Raw genomic sequence first — 23,193 nt, forward strand, 5'->3', positions numbered from 1 at the left:
TGCTGCATAAAGATCTCAGAGCTGATTCTCCAAAGAGATCATAAGAACTTTAGAAAGATAAAACAAGGATTGTGGTACAATGAAGATTCCATTCATCTTGAACTGAGATACGGGTACGGTTACCAAAATTCAGTCTCTGCTTCTCATGGTTAAGGAATTCCGTGACTCTTAATGATTTGGCAGGGCAATGAAAGACAGTAGATACTGGGAATTGTGAGTGATACAAAAAAAAATCAACAAAAAATGTAAGTAAAGATATAAAAAAATTGTCCCCACACACAAAAATAAGAGAGAACCGGAGTGGACACCTACAGCTCCCCAAAGGAGATGTGCTCACGCCTTCCCATGAGACCTCATAGACTGGAGATGGCTCGGGAGGAGAAGTGAGGCTGTGACCTGCGCAGCCCTCCCTCCCTCCAGACAAAGGAGATGTGCTCACGCCTTCCTATAAGACCTCATAGACTGGAGATGGCTCGGGAGGAGAAGTGAGGCTGTGACCTGCGCAGCCCTCCCTCCCTCCAGACAAAGGAGATGTGCTCACGCCTTCCTATAAGACCTCATAGACTGGAGATGGCTTGGGAGGAGAAGTGAGGCTGTGACCTGCGCAGCCCTCCCTCCCTCCAAACAAAGCCAACTGCAAGTCATGTCATCGTTTCTTGGATGTCATGGGCCTCTTCACAAACCAAGGATGAACGCAACAACATAAACTATCGACATTGCAGGTTCTTTGCTTTGGAGACAGAAGGAAGGGTCTCAATACCTCCGATTTCTGCCATTATAATAAGTCACATCTACAGCACTTTAATGAGTTAGGTACCCCTTACTCATTACAATAATCAAATTATTAGAGATAACATGGACTGTTAGATTTGAAGAGAACTGTATATAACGACAGGCAGCCAAGTAGCACCATAGTGCACAGAGCGCCAGGTCTAGAGTCAGGAGGACCTGAGTTCAAATCCGGCCTCAGACACTTCCCAGCTGGGTCACCCTGGGCAAGTCACTTCCCACTGTTTGCCTCAGTTTCCTCATCTGTAAAATGAGCCAGAGAATGAAATGGCAAACCACTCCAGTATGTTTGCTTTGAAAACCCCAAATGGGATCATGAAGAGTCTGACATAACTGAGCTTTAAGGTTGGCTGAGCATTTTACAGAAGTCATCTCATTCAGTCCTCACAACAACACTGTGAGGCAACCACTATTGTGATCCCCATTTTACAGCTGAAGAAACTGAGGCAGGCAGAGGCAAAGAGCTTTGCCCAGCATCACCCAGCTAGGAGGTAGTTGAAGGAAGATTCAATCTTAAGTTCCCCTTATTCCAAACCCCATCCCAAGACCTCTTGACCTTTCACCATCATGAATGCCTTTGGCCATCCAGTTCTGTCTTTAATAAAGTCCTGGGTGGGGACAAGGAGCTCCTTCCACTCTGGGGCAGTGCTGTCAGGAAGCTATGCCTTCTTTCAAACCCAAATCTGCCTCCCTGCAAGTTGTTGCTCAGTCCTAGTTCTGAACTGTTGAGTGAGCCTCATACTGATCATGGCAATGGCAGTGATAATAACTAGCATTTCTGCAGCACTTGAGAGTTTGCCAAGCCCTTTACAGAAGGTATTTCACTTGGCCTTTACAACACCGTTTTACAGATGAAGAAGATGAGGCAAACAAGGACACAGCCAGTAACTATCTGAGGCTAGATTTGAACTCAGGCCTTCTGGACTCCAGGCTGGTGCTCTCTCCACCACACCATCCACTGCCTCTGACTCCTTTTCCACCTGAAAGGGCTTCATACTTGAAAACAGCTGTCACCTCCTCCTTGAAGTCTCCTCCAGCCTTGATATTATCCTTCTGCAGAGTCTCCATGTCCTGGTGTCCAGCCCACACAGCTTGACAGCTGCCATTCGCTGGACATCTTGCAGTTTGCCAATACCCAAAGGCCTGTGATCCATGGCTACAGAGACTGTGCACACACAGCCTCCATCAATGTGGATGGTCAACAGAGGGCCCTTGACAAATGATTTGTGATTGACTAACTGACAAATTCCAGAGAATTGTTTGAGACTCCACTTTTCTTGCCCAGGGTCTCACAGCAGGTATGTGTCAAAGGTGGCATCAGAACCAAGGCTTTCCTGACTCTGAGCTCATGGTCTGTATTCTCAGTCACCCTGCTTCCAGGGCCATCACTGTCCTTTCTAAGAGGGGCACTCTGCAGGAAGCTGAGATTCAGACCAGACTAACATATGACATGGCCATGGTGATCATGATACAATGATGGCTGAGAGGACTGGAAAGCACCTTCCCTGTGCTCCCTCCTTCGGTCCCACAGCCAGCTAATTGGAAGAACCAGGGCTAACCCTCTGATCTCAGGACAGAGCCAGGGTCCAATCGCAGTTCTCAAGATGGAGGCAGGCTGGGCTAGCAGCTGGAGCGCTGGGCTGAGTCACAAAGCCATGGGTTCAAGGCACCCAAAGACAACAAGAAACCATTTCATGGGCCAGTCTTCATCTGAGATGGTGGCACTCCTCCCACCTCAGTCTGGCCCCGACTCTGGACATGCTTATGTCAGACATTAACAATGACGCTTAATGAAAATAAGTCATCATTTCTATAGCATTTTAAGGTTTACAAAGTACTGTGCATGTTATCTCATTTTACCTCCACAACAACCTTGAGAGGTAGGTTCTATCATGGTTCCTGTGTTTGGGATGAGAGATCTGAGGTTGACAGAGATGAAGGGACTTGCCAGGGTCACACAGCTAATTAAGCGTCTGAGGTCAGATTTGACTCAGATTGTCCTGACTCCCGACCTGACTCTTATGCACTAAGCCACTTCAATGCCTCAGCATCAGGTTGAAGCAAATGAAGGAAGAAGAGCGATAAATACAGAAAAGCCCCAAAGAAAAGAGAAGTCAGAAGCTTCTCCTCTCCTTCAAACCAAATCCAAACCCTCTCTTCCAATGGTCTCCCTTTCTGTCGCCATCCTTCCAGCCACCCCGGTGGGCCCTCGTGGCATTGTCCTCAGCTTTCTGCAGCAGTCTGAATGATCGGCAGCTCAGCTTAAGAAAGGACCTCAGTGCCTGGTGCCTTATCCTGCCTTCCCACCCACTGCTGAGGACATCACAGGTGCTATTCTATCAAACAAGACGGCCTCGGGGATGCTGGCAATGGCTAACTCTGCAGACACTCTCCTCCTCTCCACAGATCTTTGTGGCCATGACCAACGACCCAACTCATGGAGGACACTCTTGATAAAAATCTGAGAAGGCAACAGGTAGACTTCTGCCAATCATCCTCTACATAATCGTCAAAAGCAGACGTTTTTATCCTCTTGGGTATCATGGAGCCCAACAGCTCTGTAGATAGAAGACCCAAGCTCAAATCCAGCCTCAAACACGCACTAGCTGTGTGATCCTGGGCAAGTCATTTCATCTGTTTGCCTCAGTTTCCTGATCTGTAAAATGGGGATAATAATAAATAGCATCCACCTGCCAGAACTGTTGTGAGAATCCAATGAGTTGATGTGTGTAAAGAGCTTACTTAGCACATTATCTAGCATGCACTAGGTGCCATGTCAGTGCTAGTTATCATTATTAAATCACAAGGGAGCCATCGCCACATTACTACTGTCAAGACATTCAACTTGGCCCCATAGTCAAGTGAGACGTATCTTTCTTAAATACTTCTCCGTTTTGATGAAAACGGAAGAAATGATTAACTCCATTTTGCCATGAAGGTGGATGATATAATAGGCGAGTTGGAGGTCCTGGGTGTGAATCTTGACTCTGCTCTGGATTGTGTGCAGGCCCTTGGACAGGCCTTTGGTCTGTGGAGGTGACCTCTATAAAGCTGCATGACCTTATCTCGGAGATGTGGGAATAGGATCCAAACCAGGCCCTTTCTCTAAAGCTCAGACCACTTTAAAACAGACTTTCTCAATCACCAGAAGCAATGCATGCTAATAACTCCAAATAGCAGTGGAGCTTTGGGCCTATGAATAACAAACGGACTTTCTCCTCCTTTGGGGAAAATGTGTTTTAATATCCATCCCTCTGAACTCAGGCTGGACTCATCCACTTGGGGAAGAAAAAGTCAATTTGATTTTTGAGCGTCTGAAGGCTAGGAAGTTTGGGGTAAATGAATCAGCTTCTCATCAGCCTGGCCTCATCCTCCCTCCAAGGAATTCTAGTAGGTAAGAAGCGAATCGCAAAGGAGGACTTGGGGAAGGAGAGGAGACATAGATGGACAACACGCTCCATTTGGACTTGGCACATCTAGGCCTGAACAATAGGGCCAGAGCTGCCCCATGAGCACCAAGGAGAGTGCTAGACAGACTAAGCCTGGCTCTGATGTCAGGGAAAGTGCATTCAATTCAATTCAGTTCAACGAGAATGAAGGAAGAAAGAGATAAAAAGGAAAACTGTCCCTGACCTCAAGGAATAACATGTGGACAGCGCTTTGCTGACCGTACAGTGCCATAGAAATACTAGTTATGAGGAATGAGGCAGCCTGGGGTCAGGAAGGATGGAGTTCAAATCCAACCCCAGACACTTGCTGGCTATGTGACCCTGAGCAAGTCACATCATCTCTACCTCAATTTCCTCATCTATAAAATAGAGCTCACAATAGCATCTACCTCTCAGGATTGTTTGGAGGATTAAAGGAGATCATATTTTTAAAAACATTTGCAAACCCCAAAGCACTCCATCAGTGTTAGCCATCATTCTCATTAATACTATCATCATTATTATTAAAAGAAAATCATACAGCCACTGATAATTAGATATAAAATATAGACCAATGGAGACTAGCAGTTTTGGGTCAGAGGGAGTAAGCCCTAACCATTAGGAGAATGGCCTCAGGTAAAAGCTGACCCTGGAGCTCAGCCTGGAATACAATCCCAAATTCCAAGTCCACTTAGGACCTGTGGAACTGGGGCAAACCACAGACTGACCTCCTTTAGGCTCCCGTTTTCTCATCTGTAGTGGGAGAAGGCTGTGCCTTGAAGGCCCTTCCATCTCTGAAGCCATGAACCCTGAGCCCCTCACCATGGAGGCTGACCAGGAAGTCATGACACCTTCTGTGAATCAAATTATGCTGAAAAAAAGGCCACTGTTGCAGAAGCGTGGAGCACTGACTGGCTCATCTCGGAAACGTTTTCCATAATCTCAGCAGGAGATGAGGGGAAGTCTGCTGATAACAATCACACTCTCCCTAAATGGGAAACTGTGGGCAGCCTCACCTGATCATCCTTCACTCCCCTGTCTCACTCACCAGGCCCTCAGGAAAGAGCCAAAACAGTCACATGAAGTCTGTTGATGATAACCATAGAGGTCAAAGGCTTTTCAGGGAGGACAACATGGAGCCTGATACTGGGGAAGACTCCAGCTGGGCCTCATCCCTGACAGACAGAGAGGCCCAGCCTCTTTCAGAGTGGTCCTAATCCATTTTTATTTCTCCTACATACAATTATCTTCCCTTCCTTCTTCCTGTCCTGTACAGTCTAGAGCTTCAGCTGTGGCCGAAATACCATTTCCAAACAAACTTCAAGATTTCAAGCAATTCATTTAGACTATGATACACTCGAGTCTTAAAGGCCTGATTTTCTGTGGCCAATGCTTTATTCAGAGCCAAAAAAGAAAATGGACTCTGGCTAGCTCCTTGGCTGCAGAGAAAGTGAAGTCACTTCATTTTTCTTTTCTCTGTAACTGAATTGCAAACATTGTCCTGCTACTGCTAGTTTCATGAAAAGAAACCAACAAGTTGAGATTGTGGGATCATAGATAGATACAGATGGACAAGAGGTTGAATTGGCTTATAAGGGCTGTCGGAGGCTGGAGCTCCCCTAGAAACATCCGGGGGATCCAGGCAATGATCACTTAGTGTTTGGTCCTTTGGGAATGAACCATCCCTTCTGGGAAATCATTTAGGGGCACAGTGAAGACAGGACTCAGCCCTCACAGGTGACAAAACCCTCTTCATGCTGGCCACTGAGCCCAAGGGCAATGGATACTTAAAACCAAGCTGTCCCTCCCTCTACACCATCTGCCTTTCCTTCCAGATAGCAGTCACTTCCCCTGAGGACTGGGAAGTTCTCCTCCCATCCACCCAGCTACTATGCCCTCGCTGAGCCCATAGTAGATAAAAAAGAACATATCCTACCTAGTTGACCCTGAACCTTGGTTGCTGGTTGAATCTTAGACTTAATTTTTGGATCTTAGGTGAATGACTGTCTATGCCAAAATGGATGTATCCAGCCTTGGAGGGAAACTCCGTGAGTTCAGAGGTCTGGAAGTCCTAGGTCCTTTGGGTTGAAGCCGACTGGCCACCCACCAACGACGCCAGCATTCAGGGAAAAGACAGCCACCAACAAGAGAATGGGTCCGAGCCTGGCCTGTTTTATAAGAATATAGGAACTGGACATTATTTTTACAGGCTGGGGCCCAAGTCAAGAGGGAAGGCCTATTCATTGGCCCCACCATGAGGGTACAGTTAAGGTACTGAGTCCTCTTCTGAATGATTCTGTCAGAGGAGCTCTGGGAGCCGCTTGGGTCTATGGTCATTTCTTTTGAGTGTAGGAATTACATGCCTGATTTATGCTGTACATTGAGTGTCTTTTTTAATTACCCACTTTGGGTAATTAAATTCGTAAACTGCAGCCTGAGCTTTAAATAATGTTTTCCAGAGCACTAGACTGAGGCTTTAACAGGTCAGCAGGGGTGAGACATTAGAGGCCAGGCCACCTCTCAGTGGAGGCCAGGATACCCTGCGATTGAACTTTCAGTGGAGGCCAGGATCCCAGGACATGTGCAAGAGTACAAAACAGAGGGATTCCTTAAGGAGAAGGAAGTGGGTACATGGGCCCAGAAACAGTTTTTATGGTTAAAAGGTTTTCCCTGGGATTGCCCTTTCACTCCTATTAGAGGTCATAGGCTCCTAGACTGAGACCTGGAAACAACCCTTAGATACCTTCTCATTTAGCCCCCTCATTCCATAGACAAAGAAAGCAAGACTCAAAGCCTCAATTACATGACTTATCTAAGGTCACTCATTGAATGCTTGGCTCTGGCCAGGACTTGACAAGCCAAGTTCAGCAAAGCTTTCCACTATGATAGCCACATGAACACAAAGCAAGAAGGTAGGAGATAGCAAAGCCAAAAAACATCAAGAGTAGTCATTTGGTTGAGCTTTGATGTAGTGTTCATTGAGAGAAGTAGTCTGAAACAAGGTAGCACAGGCAGTTATAAACAGCTTGTGGAGGGCCTGAAAGAAGATGTTGGCATATTGTCCTTTGGGCAACAGGGAGCTAGTGATGATTCTTGTACAGGTCAGTGGCCTGGTCACACCTGGGAACGTATAAATGATATGATGCCCTCTACTGACTGAAGGAAGGCAATCCCATGGAATAATCTTGAGAAGAAACCAAAGGGAGAAAGGGGGCATGTTCATGGCCTGTCTTTACTTGGAGCATTTTCAGCTGTAACCAGAGAGTGGACTAGGGCCTCCCCATCTGCTCAGGTCCAATAACCCCTGTATTTCATACCTGGAAGTTCCCGAAGAGTAGGAGATGGGCCAGACCTGAAGGAGAAGGCAGAGTCAAGGCAGTACCATGCCTTGGGGTGTACCAGCCTCTAACAGCAGGCTAGGAATGAGCCCATCATACATCACAATGCCAAGTGGAATGATGCTCTGTCCTACATGGAAGGCTATTCTAGGTGGCTCCACACACTTATCCATGGGGAGGTGGCTGCAGGTGATGACACGCAGATTGTTGTGACTTGTGCTCATCTAAGAGATGGCAATGGGGTCCTGTCCATTGGGGAAATAAATGTTGGGAAGGACAAACAAAGCAACTCACATTTTACCAAGATATGTTAGAGGAAGCTAAGCAGCCTGGAGGATGGAGCAGTAGTCTTGAAGGTCTTGAAGTCAAGAAGACCCAAATTCAAATCAAGTAAAGTCAACACTCATTTATTAAACACCTACTATGTGCCAGGCACTGGGTCAAGTGTTGAAGATACAAACAAGGAAATAAAACAAAAGAAAATGGTCCCTGAGCCCCAGGAGGTCAAAGAGTTCAACCCTGCCTCAGACACTAAGCTCTGTGACCCTGGAGAACTAGCCCCTAGCTGTACTTTAGAGAATTCAGGAGGATGGACATTTGGGTTCATTGTGTGTGAGACAGAGAAATGCCCTCTGGATCCTTAGGGAAGAAAACTGGATACGGATGTATTCTCACTGGTGCCATCCCACACATAAAACATACCTTCAGCCAGGAGGGACAGTAAATGGAATTCTATACGTCAAGCCAGAAAGATTGGGGTTCAAATCCAGTCTCAAACATTTCCCATGATCTCAGACAAAGCCCTTCTCAGGAATAATAAAACACCTGTGCCCAGGATCATTGTGAGAATCAAATGAGAAGGTATTGGTAAAGTCCTTTCCAAATCATTAAGATTTACATAAGTGCTAGTAATAGTTAACATCCCCAGCAGGGGCAATTGAGACTTTGGGGCCCTAAACCATGTAATATTTTTTGTTAAAGTCAGTTTAACCATTAATGTTAATAATTAATTAATTGGTTTTAACATTAATTAATGCCCTAATAGGGCAATATCCTAAAGGAACCAGCCTTCTGAGAGTCATTCAAGGTCATGGATTGTGATCAAGACTCTCTGGGAAAAGCAAGATGTCCATTTTGCAAAGGGCATGCCACCATTTTAGAAGGCAGAATGTTTTGGATTCAGATGCCCAGAAAATAGTACAGCACAACTGGATACATTTCATCTGAGGCAAAGCTATCCGGATGGGGTTGGAGGAAACACAACTCAGAGACTGACTATTTGGGGAGAAAGATACAATTTGAAGCTCTAACTCCCCTCTCTGACCATATGACCTGCCAATTCAATAAAGTGCCTCCAAAATCAAATAGAAAGTCCTATTTGCTTTGTAAAGCCCTTCCTAGCCTGGCCCTGCCCACCTACCCAGTCCCAATCCTTCCAGCCTTCCTAGTCTTTGCACCCTTTGCCCCTTTCCCACATTCCACCATTCTGGGTCACTGGCCCCTTGATGCTGGCTGCCACACCCCCAAAAGTGCCTCCCTCCTCATTGGACCCCCTGGCTGCCTCCCCTTCTGCCAGAGGCCTTTCCTGGTGCCCCTCATGTCCAGAGCCTTCCCTCTGTGACTGGCCCCACTTAATGGTGATTCGTCATTGTCTATATCTTGTCTTTGTCATTAGAAGGTGAGCTTCCTCAGAGCAGGGGCCATCTTTGGTGCCTTTCTTTGTGTCCCCATCACTTAGTGCAGTGTCTGGCAGTGTGCTTACTAAATGCTTCTTGACTCTTTGAGGAAGATGAAAGAAGAATGAACTGAAGCAACATCACACCAAAGGAATTCAGGGGTTGACACAACAATGGCACATGGTCTAGGCACATGGGAGGCTAAGTTCATTATAATGAACAGCCAGGGACCGATAAGTCTGGGCTGATGCTCAAATGGGGAGAGGATGTTGATGCCCTCCGTGGGCTGCAAAGAGAATGGGAAGTGGCTGGAATTAGAAGCAAGCCTACCCCCATTGCTGGAGCCAGAGCTCCATTGAAGTCCCAAATGCACACTCCCCTGTATTATATTGCAGAAGCCCCAGCAGGGAGGGGAGGCTGGGAGTAATACTGGCTCGATGTTATCAATATACATTTGACAACTGAAGTGTTTCTAGGAGATTTGGGAATCATTTGGATAAGATTAGATCATCAATAGGAGAAAGTAATTACTTTTCTCTCTTAAATGGCAGATGAGGCTTTGAGATATTATGAAAACACTCTAGTTTACCCTATGGCTCCTGTGAGTGCATTTATTTTTATTCTTTCTTAAAGCAATTTCGAGAAGTGGCATAAAAGACATCATCCGGGAAATGTATGATTGGGAAAGGAAGTGGACCAGTCATACAGTGAGAGCAAGGGATAAAAGATGGAGGGCACGAGGACTAGCTGGTACAGGCAACCTTCTAATGGGCCTCCAGAGTACCAGGGGGATGCTCAGAAGGGGAGTGCAATAGAGGCATGACCAGGGACTGAACAGGATACAATCCCTACCATTGGGGGGAGTGTTGCATAAAGGAGCTCATGAATCCTACAAAGTCTAATGTTATAACAACTGAACTACAGTGCTGAGGAAATTAGGAAAAGAAACCATGCCACGGGGAAGTAGAAACTATCATTAAAATGGAAAATGTATCCGAAAGCTCTACACATTTTTATAGGCTACTGGTACACATTTAAACTGAGTGTTTCTTCCTATCCCCTTAGGCTGAAGTCTTTTGGAATATGGCAATTTAAAAATGAAAAGTCACTTTCAAAGAAATGATATGAGGATATTTAAATGTTCTCATGATAAGCCATTAACAACTGTGTGTGCATGTGCAGACAATACTTCAAATCACTAATGGTAAGAGAAATTCACATTAAGATACCTGCAGTTCCAAATCATACCCCTTAGATAAGCAAATGAGTGTGTGTGTGTGTGTGTGTGTGTGTGTGTGTGTGTGTCCTTCGATACTGAAAAAGACCATGCCATCAGAGAAATAATAATGATATGACTTGCATTTGACTGTCTTGAGGGAGGGAGGGCTGTGCAGGTCACCAAGCCTCACTTCTCCTCCAGAGTCATCTGAATCCAGCACCACCTAGCTGCCCTAGATCAGCAAATATGAAGAAAAGAAAATGGCCATTGTTAGAGGGGCTGAAGGAAAACCAATACACTGTTGGTGGAGCTGTGAACTGGTCTGGCCATTCTGGAAAGAAATTTGGGACTCCACTCAAAAAAGTCACAAAAATGTGCATCCTCTTTGAAGTCAAAGATGAAGCAAAAGGACCATCTCACATGCACAAAAACATTTATAGCCTCTCTTTTAATTGTATAAAGAACTAAAGTAGTTATCCATCTTTTGGGGAATGGCTGGACAAATTATGGCATATGAATTAGTGGAATATTATTGTTCCATATGAAAGAAAATTTCAGAGAAACCTGAAAAGGCATGTATGAACTGATGCAAAGTAAAGCGAGAACTAAGAGAAGAATTTATGAAATGACTACAAAATTGCAAAGGAAAACAACCACGAAAGACTTAAAAACAATGATCCGGATCAATCGTAATTCCAAAACCCTAATGGGAAGCTTATCACCTGCCCTTGGGCAAAGGGGTAACAGATTGGAAATGCCAAAGAGCACGTGAGCTTTCAGCCACAGTCACAGTATATAACAAATATACTTATTTGTTCAACAAGAGGATGTTTAGTGGGGGAGCGGGGGTTGTGGAGAGAAAACCTTATGGGTATGAATGGGTGGGTATTGACAATGATTGGAAGAAAAGAATGTCAATGAAACAAATTAAAAATACACAAAAGAAAATAGTAGGGAATTCAGAAAGTGATGAAGACAACAGGACGGTGTTGACGCTATCATGTTCATTTTAATATGTACTTTTAAATAAACTCTATGTAATAGTGATTCGCTGCTTCATATACAATCCTCTTTTTCTGTTCTTTGTATATAGAAATGTTTGTTTGGTAGGTTCTGTGTACCCGGTACCTGGCATGTAATAAATGCTCACTGACTGATTGGTTCGTAACAACAACAAAAGAGTTCTGCTTTGTTGATCGAAAGAACGCACCAAAAACCCAGTAGGAAGAAAGGCTCTTCCGGGCTCAGAGAGGCTTCCTGACATTGAGTAGAACTGAGAGCATTTCTCTGAATGAAATCAGTTAGATATTTAAATATGGACTTCAGGAAATGGCAACTATCTTCAGGACTAGTTTCTACTGTCTCCTTGATGGTCTGTATTTTATAAGGGGTGAAGCAGCAGCGGCCACTGACCTCTTTATTTCTGATTCTCTATCACTCTATCCCTTTAAGAGAGTAGGAATCTGCCCCCAAATCTCACAGAAAATGCAACTCCCCCTCTCCCCCACAATGAACAAAACTGCCCAGCCTGCTCTGCAGCAGTGCTGGAAGTCTAGATTCCTCCACAAATAGGAACATTTAAAAGGTGACATCCAAGAATATTGCCAGTGGCGTGAAAAATTAACATAGTTTTGGATGTTCTCCAGGTACGGAGAAGCCTATGAGCAACTAACTCCTGATGCCAACCCCCTACGTACAGGAGTAGAATTCCTAGAGAGAGCATGCTTACTCTCATCTCACTGTAAGAAAAAAAGAAGGGAAGTTGAGGGGGAAACACTGTTGGTGTAAATTGTTGATCTATCAAGATATCAGATAACTTGGGGACTGTGGGCGTACTTGTGCTGGTGGTTAAGAGAAACAACAGAAGGCAGTGACCTCGAGAAAATGTGTGAAACAGAATGACTGCCAAAGGCTCACAATATCCAACTGATGTGCGGAATGCTTCTAAATGTTGTTGAAAAGTTGTTAAATGCAGGGACGGGAACACAAGCAAGATAAAGGAAGATTGGAGCATCCTCCCCTTGTGAGAGATTGCCGTTTTCAAAATTAATTTTATTCCAGCCAGAGATTCAAGGGAGAAGAGAAGAGAATGCTGGCTCCTTATTATGGGTAGAGCCACACTTCATAACTTATGAAACCCTAACCCTAACTGTGGCTGGTCAGACCAATACAAGCTCAGAATGCTCTGCCACAGGTTGGGCACAGATAGTCCTTATGAATATTTGGGGTGGATATCACAAATTTGCAAATCCTGCCTTTACTTTATGCTGTCTCAATTCTGCTTTACTCAAAGAGCACAGCATCCTTTCTGATGTGGGCATGTCATGCTGAGTGGTCCTGTGCCAGTGTCTCCCATGTTGCACAGTCAAATCCAAAGTTCTTAAGAGAGACCTCGAGAGTGTCCTTGTATCGTTTCTCCTGACCACCATATGATCTCCTGCCCCATGTGTGTTCTCCATAAAATAGTCTTTTTGACAAGTGTACATTTTGCATTTGAACAACATGGCCAGCCCATCAGAGCTGCCCTGTCTGAAGCACAGTTTGAATACTTGGCAGTTCAGCTCAAGCAAGGACTTCAGTGTCTGGTATCTTATCCTGCCAGGTGATCTTCAGAATCTTCCTAAGACAGTTCAAATGGAACCGATTCAGTTCCCTGGCATGGTGCTAGTAGACTGTCCAGGTTTCACATGGACAACAATTTCACAACAATGAGGTCAGCACAACGGCTCCGTAGACTTTCAGTTTGGTAGTCAGTTGAATACCTCTTCTCTCCCAAACTTTTCTTCAGAGCCTCCCACACACTGAGCTAGCTCTAGCAATGCATGCATCAACCTCTTTGTCAATGTGTACATCCCTGGAAAGTACACTACCAAGGGAAGTATACTTATCCACAGCATTCAAAACTTCTCCATTTGTTGTAACCGATGGTTCCACGTATGGATGATGTAGTGGTGACTGATGGAGCATCTGTGCTTTCTTGGTGTTCATTATTAGGCCAAAATTAGCACAGGCAGCACAGAATTCATCCATACTGTGTTGTATCTCAGTTTCAGAGGCTGCATTGAGTGCACAATCATCTGCAAACAGAAAATCATGCACCAACACTCCCTCCACTTGGTCTTAGCTTGTAACCTTTTCAAATTGAAGAACTTGCCATCAGTACAGTAGTTGACCTTGATGCCATGTTCATCCTCATTGAAAGTATTTGTCAACATGACTGAAAACATCATGCTAAAAAGAGTGGAACAAGCACACAGCCCTCTTTCATTCCATTGGTGACTGGGAAGGCATGAGAGCATTATCCACTATTCGGAACCTGGGAAACATGCCATCATGAAATCGATGTAAAATATTGTTGAACTTTTCTGGACAACCAAATTTTGACATAATTTTCCATAAGCCTTCATGTCTAACAGTGTCAAAGGCCTTGGTCATATCTACAAACATTGTGTACAGACCTCTGTTCTGCTCCTGGCATTTCTCCTGGAGCTGTCGAGCAGCAGACACCATATCGACTGTTCCTCAGCCCTTTCTGAAGCCACACTGGCTCTCAGGTAGATGACCATCTTCCAGGTGAAGGATCAACCTATTAAGGAGGACTCTAGCAAGAATCTTGCCAGTAATGACTAAGAGAAGATCCCTCTGTGATTGTCACAGAACAATCTATTCCCTTTACCTTTATAGAGATATACAATGGAGGCATCCTTGAACTCCTGGGGGATAACCTCCTCTTGCCATATAACCTGAAAAATTTCAGTCAGCTTTTGTGTGAACAATGGTCCCCCTACCTTGTAAATCTCAGCTGGAATAGGTATTGTGCTGTAAACAATAAAGAAAGAGATGTTTCAGAGAAACCTGAAAAGACTTCTATGTGCTTATACAGAGAACCAGAAAGACAGCTTGTATTAGAAACTCAAGATCCTAAAAATGAGCAATTCTGAAATCCTTTAGAATTCTGATCAATGCAGTGACAAACTCATTTTAAGGCGTGACCAACGTGGGATTTTGTTTTGCTCAACTATGCTCATACGATGCAAGGATTATGCATTTCTTTTTTCCAGTGGATGGGGGTGGAGTGGGAAGGAGAAAAAAGAAATACTTGATAATTGGAAAAAAACATTATGGAAAAGTGTACACTCAGTAAAATGCAAATTTATTGAAGGTCAGGACCAGTTCTGTTATCGATCTATTCCTAGCACATAACACAGTATTTTACATTTAGTAGATGCTTAATAAAAACTTGTAGAATTGGATTTGACTTGACACTTGATAAAATGGAAAAAAGTTCCTCTTTGATATGAAGGAAAGAGAAGAATCCAAGACGACCCTGAATGTGACGAGGAGATCTCATATCCCCCTGTGGGCATCCCTCTCCAGACAAACATTTTTGCTGCCATAGGAACTGTAGTTTTTTACCATGTGGAGGCTCAGAAAGTGCTTGCATCTTATATATGGATACAATATTTATGACAAAGATAATTATGCACCGTATGCCTGAGTGCACCTAATGCCTCAGCAAATACGGTAAACCTTCAGATTGTCAGCAAAAGTCTCAGCTCATCTAATTTTAGGCTTAGCTGAATGAAGCTTCACAAGGTCGCAAGAAGAGAGATACATCAGCAAAGCCAGGGCCAAGAGTGTCCCAGCGAACACCTTGAATGCAAGGAGACCCGAAGGCATAAAGATGACATTCTCCCCTGGCTTGTCCCATGAAAGAGCCAAGATGGTCATTCAGCCCTGGCTTCTCATCTGGAATACCTTCCCAGACTGCCCCCAGTAGCCTGCCCTGTGGTGATTGGTTCTACTGGAAAGGAAGGAAGGCAAGATGGAAAACATACATTGATTCTTTTCTTCCAAAGGACATTTGGATGCAAGAAGTTATATTAATTTCACTCAAATGAACTAGAGACACACGTGAAGTTGGTGATGTCAGTGTAACTGATAATAATGATGATAATATCTGCCATTGATGTCACCCTGTAAGGTCTTCCATCCCGTGTGATCTCCCTGAGGCACCTTTTCTATTCTGTGATGCAGGACAGGGTCAATCTTAAGAGATAAAAATAAAGATCTGGATAATCACCCAACAACCATTCATTAGCGTCTGCTATATACCAGGCCCTGGGGATGTGAAGGGGACAGCGACGGCCCCTGCCCTCAGGAGCTCCCATAGGAAAACAAGAAATGTTCCTGATTCTTACTCATACGGCAGTAGTAATGCTAGGTCACAGTGGTCTATGATTCAAAGGCAGAAGCTCGGGAAATGGGGGCCAAGACGTCCATTATGGACCATCTGGTCCTAGAATCATAGAGATGGAGCTGGAAGTGGCTGTGGAGACCAGCTCCCTCATTTTACAGATGAGGAAACTGAGGCCAGAGAGAAGCATGAAAGCCAGTGCTAGTCATAGAGTGAGAGTAGGACTAAAAGGGTCCACAATCCAGTCCCTTCATATTTTTCAGAGCAAGAAACAGGCTCAGAGAGGTGAAAGAATCCAAATAAGTTCACCCAGGGAAGAGGCAGAACTAGTCTTCAAGCCCACGATCTTCAGCTTTGAACCCAGCTCTGCCCCAAGTCAGGTCACTGTCCTCTCCCCTCCCCCAAATCAGACACAGTCTCCTGACTCTCAGTCCAGTGCTCCTTCCACTTCACTACCCACCTCCTGGCTGAGAGAGAATCATGGAGAAGACGACACTGTCTTCACAGCTCTCCATCCAACAGACACTGGGTTTAGGTGCCTCGCAGCATCTCACCCTCAGCTGGCACCCACAAATACACAATCTTTCTAAGGCGAAGTCCTAACCATATCCCTCCCTTGTTCAAAAGTCTGCTATGACTTCCTACTCCCTGTGATCTGTGAACTCTGCTTCCATTTTGATAACTATTTCACTATTCCTTCAGAATTCTATGTATCTTACTTTATGCACTCACAAACATGATTCTGAGAAAGGGTCCCTAGCCTTCACCAGACTAATTGGGCAAGGGTCCACCACAGAAAGGGGTTAAGGACTCCTGCTCCAGAATAACAAGTGACTCACCTTAGCACTTAAAGTACTCTCAAATCTGAATCCATCCTTTCCAATCTCAAGTCCCTATCTTCCTTCATAAACTCCATTTTACAGATGAAAAAACTGAGACTCAGAGATGTTAAGAGATGTGTCCAGGATCACAGGGTGAAAACTATCAGAGCCTCCTTGCTTGAGCAGAGTGCTTAGCTGGCCAGACCATGGCACCTCTCTGAAAATGAACAGATGGGATCCGAACCAGGATCTCCCAGAACCACACCACCCTCCATCTGCCATATATCACTGGGAATGTCTGCGATGTAAAAAGTAACAACAACAACAAGGAAACATCATCCAGAAACTAGGACCATTGGATTTCTACATTGTTCATGAGTTCATCAAGCATCTTACCTTCCAAGCACATGGCTTCAATGCAGCATAAGATTAAATTCCCTCCCGTAGATCATTCTGTTCCAGTAAACCCTTCCAATCAGGCATATTATTATTCACAAGTCCCAAACAGAATGAGTTTAAACTTGGACACTTTGGTTTAATCACAGGGCAACACAGGTCGCCATCCAGAAAGAGGAGTTCGCATCCTTAAGAGGGCACTTACTCTGATGAGACCAGCCAGTACGTGATAAATGAATCCTCCTGTTGACTGTGTACTACACTGGTATTGATTCAGGGAATGTACCACAGGATGCTTAATGATATGTCAACTGTTCATTTACAGATACATATTTTCTAGGAAGCCATCACAGAGTCTCCAGAATTCCTATGAGCCAAAAGGGAATGTGGCTCAAATCAAAAGAATTGGGGGTGGGTGGGGAGGAAATCACCTAGGAAAACAAACTTCCCTATCCTCTGTTCTATGGGGATGGATGGATCATGTAAATGCTTCTGTCTCATTCAATGCGACAGGGGCTGCTTTGAAGAGATCACTTCCATTCGTTTAGCTGAGCTGTGTATCCTCTGGGCTGAACCAAGGAGGGGAGAACAACAGACAGTGAATAGAAGCCCTGCTGGGCAGCCCTGGGTAGGCTGATGATGGTCACTCCAATCAGAGTGGACAGAAAAAGACTTTAGGACCTGCAGAGTCGCAACCCAAGACATGGCAAGGTTAGAATTCCAGGAAACCAGAGCTTCAGTTGGGCACCTCAAAGCTCCCTGAGATTGCAGTCTTCTCAGCCAGATTATCCATTTCTTGCCTTCACATATCTGATGGTCCTGCCAAACTGGCCTCTTTGCCTATACCCCAAAGAGATCAAAGTCAGTGAGTAAGCATTTATTAAATGTCAAACATATCTTCTTCACAGTATGATGCATGAAGAGGAGCCCTTTTCCTTGGCAAGGCAAGCCCCTTGAGATGCTCATGGATCAATCCTCCTCCATCTTCTGTTCTCTGGCACATCGCCCCCTCCATTACCCCCACTCTCTTGGTCATCTTCATTTTGTCCCTGTTTTACTCCCTGCTGCCCACAGCATGGCCATACTTCTTCCATCCTTCAGACAAGCCTTTACTTGATCAGTCCATTTCTGGTGCCTCACGTTCTATGGCTCTCCTCCCATTAGCATCAAGGCTCCTTGGGAAAGCCATCTAAAATCAGCTCTTCTTCCATTCCTCTCCTCTCACTCTCTCCTTCCCTCTGCCATCTGCCTTCCACCCTCATCAATCCACAGAAATTTCTCTCTCCAATTACCAAAGATCTTTTAATCTCTTCACTTTCTCAGCCCTCATTCTTTTTGACCTCTCTGACACAGTTCATCACTGGCTCTTGCATCAGGTGACCAGCAAGATGTGAAGGGTTTTAAAAGATAAGCCAAGAATTTTATAAGGGAAAGACTCACCAGTGCAGAAAAGTACTTACAGCAGCTCTTTTCACAGCTGCAAAGAACTGGAAAAAAGGAAAGCTCATCCATTGAGAAATATCTCAACAAATTATGCATTATGGATGTAACAGAAGATTATTGCTCCATAAGAAATGAAGAAAAGAATAGTTTAAAAAAACAACCTGGCAACATTTGTAAGAACTGATGAATGTTCACAATAACAATAACAGAAAAAGAAAGCTTCAGAGCTGATCCATGGAACATCAAGCACAAGTCAGAGGACTGATGATGGAGCTTGCTCACCATGTCTTGACAGTAAGGTTTGAGACTCAAGATGAAGAATGGGAAGAGCCGTTAGGTTGGTGCCACAGTCAGGAAGCATCTGGTTTGGAGTCAGGAAGACTCATCTTCCAGAGCTCAAATCTGGCCTCAGACACTTACTAGCTTCATGACCCTGAACAAGTCACTTCACCCAACTTGCCTCAGTTTTCTCATCTGCACAATGAGTCACAGAGTAAATGGCAAACCACTCCAGTATCTTTGCCAAGAAAACTTCAAAATGAGGTCATAGAACAGAGCAATGGCAAAATGAGACATCTATTTCCCGACATGACCAACGTAGCCATTTGTTTTGCTTGTAGCATTTGCTACAAAGGTTTAGTTTTCTTATGTTTTCAATTGGGACTGAAAGAGTCAAAGAAGAGAGCTAGACGTAGGCGTGTAAAGAAAAAAGAAAGAAGATGCTCATTGGAGCATGCACATTTAAGAATGCACAGGAGAGAGCAGAAGGAAACAGACAAGCGGACTGTTTTGGAAGCAGTGTTGAATTTATTATATGCATTTAATATACACTTGAGGATAATTTAGATTTAAATATATGCATTTAAAAGGAAAATAAGGCTGTACATGAGAGATTTCAGTTTCATGAACAATCCTCTTTTTTCCATTCTACTATGAATATGGAGATTCAAGTTCAGATTAAGTTCATACTAAGAAAAAATTTAAACCTGGCCGGCTTGCTGTTCCTCACATACAATGACCATTTCCCACCTCCATATCTTTGTACAGACTGTTCCCCATGCCTAGAATGCACTTCATCCCATCATCTAAACTACTTAGAATTCCTAGTTGCCCCTAGATTCCATGTTTGGACCAAGGTCTTTCCTGACGCTTCCAGGGACTCAAAAAGACTTTCTTGTACTTATTTTGAACATAATCTGAGAGTCCTGCTGTGCAATCCCCTGGAAAGGCTCAGAATAGAGGGGGAGGGCGACTCAAGGAGAGAAGCACCAGTGAGAGCTGTGGTCCTGGAAAACATGAGGTACCTGGGCACAGGGGCCACCCACCAATGTGATTTACTAGGATCAGACTCTAGGGGCCCCCATTGCTACATCTCTTTGAGAAAAACTGAGCCCCAGAGTCTGGTGACTACCGGCCTTCCTGTCCCCTATTGGTCAATGCCTTCACCTTGAGCTGACTGCTTTTCAAGGAATCCCAGCAATGAGGGTGAAGTGATGCAGTTTTAAGGGTGCAGACTTACAGGGCCCTTCAACCTCCAAGAAACAACATCCTCGGGTGGCCAGGCTCCCGGACATGATTGTAATTTAGGGAATTAGTTGCCCAAAGGAGTGCTACATGAGCATGGTGTCTGCCCTGGCAGAAGGTAAATGTCCTGAGGGCAAAATCGGATTTATTGATGTTGTCTCCCAGCAGTAAGCACTGGCATTTAGGAGGAGTTTAATAAATGCTCGTTAATGGACTGCAATGAGTCTATTGGAGCAGAAGCAGTGCCTGCAGCCTGAACACAAACAGCATCATCAGATTTTGCTTCCACCAACCACATATACGTACAGAAAGATGGCACCAACATTCGAGGCATCTTCTAAAACAAAAAGAGGAATGCTAATAACTGGCATTGTTGGAACACTTCAAGGTATACAAAGCACCTTACATGTTATCTCATCTAGCCTCACAGTAATCCTGGGAGGGGTGCTATTTATTATCTCCATTTTACAGATAAGGAAGTTGAGGCAAACAGATTCTAAGGGATTTTCCCAGGGTCCCATAGCTAGTGCAAGTCTAAGGCTGGATCTGAATTTAAATCTTCTCTTTCCAAACCCTTTGCTCCCTCTATTTCACCACCTAATTGTCATATGGAGGGACAGAGGGGCAGAGGACCTGAAAAACATAGATTTTAAATTCCTTTAAACAAGATCCACCTTCTCCTGGGTTTAATCTGTTGGTCTTTTCCATTTCTTTGATTCTCTGAATTAACTAGACCATAACCTAATTAAACACAACAACAAACCCTCAGTGTATTACCATGGGCCCATCTATGTAATTGATCTCAGTTCTTAAAGACCGCCCCCAATACATTTCCATTACTGACTACATTCACTTTCAAAGACCAATCTTGCAATGACAGATTCTTTCAAATGTCTCTTAAAAATTAACATCAAAAACACACAGTTCTCCAACTCCAAAGATGTTCATTTACATGTTGCTCTATTAACAGTTTCTTTTATTTAGTCAACTCTAAAAACATACTTATATATTCCCCATTTCCAACAGGCCTGAGATGCGTCTTAAGTAGTAGACAATTCTAAGTGTCTTGGATGGTATGTCATCACATATGTATTTCTTTGGGGCTCATGAAGAACACCTAGCTAAAAATGTCTAGTCCATTAAAAGGGTTTGGTCTAAGAAGAAACATCCAAGTCACTTCGTTTTAACAATGGCTCACACACAGAGCGCCGATCACTTCTCTGGACGACCCTGGGAAGCAGGCGTTGTTATTGTGACTTATTTAATAAATGAGGAAACAAGAATAAGAAATGGCAAATGATTTGCATGGGGTCACACACCAGGAGGTTTCTGAGGCAGAGTTGGAACCCAGGACTCTAAGTCCAGCCCTCTAGCCACAACACCAGACTGGCTCCCCTTCCCATCTTTTATCTGCTGACACCTCCCTCCTCCTTCTCATCCATCTTTTCTGCTCTGATATTGAAATAAGTACAGTTATACACAGTCTCCTCCATGGCACCAAGCCCCAACATTAAGAGCTACTCTGTTAATAAGGTTCTCAGCAGTCACATGTCCAGAGGTAGGACCACTTGGGTTGGCAACATTGTATGATAGAGTGAGGGCTACCCAACACACATTTTGGTTTGGAGACCCTGGGCCAATCACTGATTCTTGAAAGTCCCTTTGAGGGCCAAAGGAGAATGACACTTCTAGCCCCAAATTCACAGCATTGTGAAATCCCAGGATGCTCCCCATAAGGCTTCAGGGAATTTTAGGGTTCAGCCCCCCTTGTTTTACAGGAAATAAGCCAAGAGAAGGTGATGCCCCTGCAGTCAGGCAGGTGGTAAGTGGCAGGGCCCATCTTCAGCTCCAGGTTCTCAGATTCCAAATACCTGGTTTCTTCTGCTAACATTAACATGACAATAAAAACCCCAAGGCTTGCTAAACAGATAGGACAGGCTAGCTGGGCACAAAAGGGGGAGGCTGAAAAGCAATAGCTCCACTCCCCATTCTTGACCCCAGAATTCTCTTGGAGAAGCAATGTCCGTGATGGAAGATGGAGATAGGAGGAAACCTATCCAGCCAATTCAGAGTCTAGCTGCCTAGAAAGGTCAAGCAAAAAGTCAGCCTGCATGTTGATCAGGTCTGGTATGTTGTGTCTTACTCAGTAATGTAATAAGCAGCCTTTTAGAGCTATAGCCCAGTCACTGAGCTTCCAGAGAGTAAAAAGATTATGGAAGGACCTAAGAAGAGCTTGTCTTCTATGGGGCAACCTCTGAGCTGATGAGGTCAAGGGCTTTTTCTACCCACAGACTTGAAAGAGTCATGGGAGAGGATGAGGAGCTGACCCACTCTCCAAGTCTAGAAACACTGCATTTTTACAACTGAAGTAAAATGGAGTCAGAGATAGAACAAGAAAAAGTCATTTTGTATTGTTCAAACCCAAATATAAGGTGCATCCCTTGAAATGGAATTATTTTGAAGGGAAATACACACGTATGTATATTTGCATATACATACGTGTGTATAATATATATACATATATAGTGTTTATAGGAACACTCAGAAGGACGTGTCATAAAGTGGACAGCTGGTCGTCCTCAGAGTCAAGGAGTCCTGAGTTCAAGTCCCACCTCTGACCCATACCAGAGCGGGCAAGTCTCAGGACATAAGAAACTCTCTTAGGACCAAGTCGCAGAGAAGCTATCCCTCTGCATTGGTGAAGGAAGCTTCCACCTTGGAAATTCCCGTATCCGTGAAATCTCAGGTACAGACAAAAATACATTGTTTTCATCTAAGTATCTACTAAAACTATAGTTACACAAATTCCTGATCGCCTGGGCTGCAGTCCACATTGTTAAAGGGAACACCCACATGAAGAGGACCAAAATCAATTGAAACATGTAAGCATCCTTCAATGTTATTTTAACCCACTAAGTAATTAGCATCATGACAGTCTTCTTAGCTAAGAGCTGTAGGTAGAATGTAGGCACTATGCTAAGGGCTGGGCATACCAACACAACAAAGAACAGCTCTGTCCTCGAGGGGCTTCCAGTGTAACAGAGAAGACAACTCAAAGGAGAGCAGAGAAGTGGGGGAGGCAGTACTAGCATGGCAGCATGAACTCAGTCCAAGGGCGAGTCCAAGGAGCACAGGTGGTTGGAAAGGAAGAGGGGGCTGGCTTGGGGCCCTTATGAAATGGAGGTTTTGGGAGGAGGTTTGGGCTCCAGTCAGCATTCTGGGGTTAAAGAGCCACTGGTGAGGTGTGAGTGCCAAGGCTCCTGGGCCCATAACGGGAGCAGACAGTGGGAGACAAAGACTGAGGGAACTTCTCCCCTGAGCCTCCAAGCGACTCAACTGCCATTTCAGAGATTAAAGGAAAA

General features: G+C 44.5%; 1 protein-coding gene across 10 annotated transcripts in view; it reads right to left on the minus strand.

Annotated features, from left to right (window-relative positions):
- The window catches only part of SLC44A5 (solute carrier family 44 member 5), a 371,344-nt gene that overhangs the window by 322,002 nt on the left and 26,149 nt on the right, over window positions 1-23,193 (minus strand). The window contains exons 1-2 of one of the 10 annotated variants that reach the window (XM_072649875.1): window positions 7,535-8,997; window positions 6,154-6,385 (exon numbers count right to left, since the gene is read on the minus strand). The exons of 5 other annotated variants lie outside the window; for them this stretch is intronic. The gene's annotated coding sequence lies outside the window, so the exon portion shown is untranslated. Of the gene's footprint in view, window positions 1-6,153; window positions 6,386-7,534; window positions 8,999-23,193 lie in introns of those variants that run through there. 4 more of the 10 variants (XM_072649873.1, XM_072649868.1, XM_072649876.1 and 1 more) reach the window with 4 other exon arrangements.

This window comes from Notamacropus eugenii, chromosome 2 (genome assembly GCF_028372415.1).
Source record: "Notamacropus eugenii isolate mMacEug1 chromosome 2, mMacEug1.pri_v2, whole genome shotgun sequence".
Classification (NCBI taxonomy): Eukaryota; Metazoa; Chordata; class Mammalia; order Diprotodontia; family Macropodidae; genus Notamacropus; species Notamacropus eugenii.